Genomic DNA, 1,632 nt, shown 5'->3' with positions numbered 1-1,632 from the left:
AGTGGAAAGTCCTCGCGGTTGGAAAATCGAAATAATAAAACTTCAAATGGACTGTCTGCGGAGAGTTGGCTCCCCCTCCTACCCCCACCCCGTGGTTTTTCATTCTTTTGTTGTCGTTTCCTGTTGTGATGAGTTTCAGAGACGCGGTGGGCTGGGCAGATCAGTTGTGGCTGGGATGATACCAAGTCAAGTCCTGCACACACACACACGTAAAGGTCCGTCAACAAAGACTTGGATCGCTGTTTGTTGTAACAGGCAACAGGAAGGTTCCTACTCCTTACAGTGCAATTTGGCAGATTAACAACACAATGAGTTACAACCACGACTTTCAAACTAGGTTTGCTGAGTTTTACTAAACTACAAATAAGGAAACCCAATATGGTTTGTTGTGATAACTGTTCTAGAAGGACAAGAGCCTTTGAAGTTGACATTTTCTAATGTTCTTTGAAATTTTTGGCTGAATTTGTACTACATTATTAATACATTCACTGTAGTGCAATAACCCAGAAATCAATGTGGTTCAGAGATAGCTAGCCTCCACTAACCAGGCATCTTACTTAAAACTTGCTACCAAGCCTGAAAGGCACAGAACATACCTTCCAAATACTGGACCAGAAGTCAAGAGTTAGGTCTTGCAGAAGTGAGATTGTAATTTCTTCAGAAAAATAACTGAAATTTCTGCCAATGAGATTTATGAATGCTAGACACTATGCATGATACAACAGGTGATGGCTTACTGATTTAACTTTAGCCCTAGCCTACCCCGAAATATTTATTTTAGCCAAAATCTGAGGCAAGCAAAACCCCAGGTAGATCCCAAGGAAAAATTTAGCTAAATTCTACCTGAACCAAGAGCATTTGAGGTTAATGACATGAAGTTTGACTTTCAGAAACTGGGACTGAACAGCTTTTAAAATAGGGGCATCCTTATAAACACAAAGTTGTGCACTATATAGCAATAAACCCAACACTTTTACTTTGTACAATGTTATTGCTACAGGAATGTAATTATTACCTTGATAATTGATACGTTTTAAGATTGTGTTAGAAGATTTTTAAGCTCTAATAAAAACTTAACTCAGCTGATTATACCAATGGGTGAAGGGTTGAAGTGGATATTTAGATAATTGAAGTTCTTAACCTGATCAATTGGACTTTAGATCAGGTTGACATCTAGCTGTAAAGAACTTAGATCAACGGATTTAATTTCCCATTTAACAAGGGACTTAAACTGCATTCTAGAAAAAAAACAAAACCTAGAACTTTGGTTTATGTCAGCCCTTCAAAATAGACCAGACTTGAATATCAAAGTCATGAATACTAAAACTACCTTTATTGTAGGGTTACAGTAACAGTCTCTTGCAACTCTGAATGTACCTTTGTCCGCCCCACTTTTATCCTAAAGATAACTATAAAGACTCAAGTCAGAGATGCTTTCTCAAATTCCATTCCTGCTCTGGGCTTAGATTTCTCTTATCCGAGCATTGTCTTGGTTGCAACATTACCTCCTTTTCTTCAAGGTTATACTCACAGCTTTTGAATACCTGATTTCAAGAAATTCTCTAGAACAGCTCTATACAAAAGCAACTAGGAATCTATGAAAGGTACTTGCGTTATGGATAAAATAGCCAT

Source organism: Ahaetulla prasina, chromosome 5 (assembly GCF_028640845.1).
Source record: "Ahaetulla prasina isolate Xishuangbanna chromosome 5, ASM2864084v1, whole genome shotgun sequence".
Taxonomy (NCBI): domain Eukaryota; kingdom Metazoa; phylum Chordata; class Lepidosauria; order Squamata; family Colubridae; genus Ahaetulla; species Ahaetulla prasina.
Note: the sequence above shows the minus strand (reverse complement) of the source record.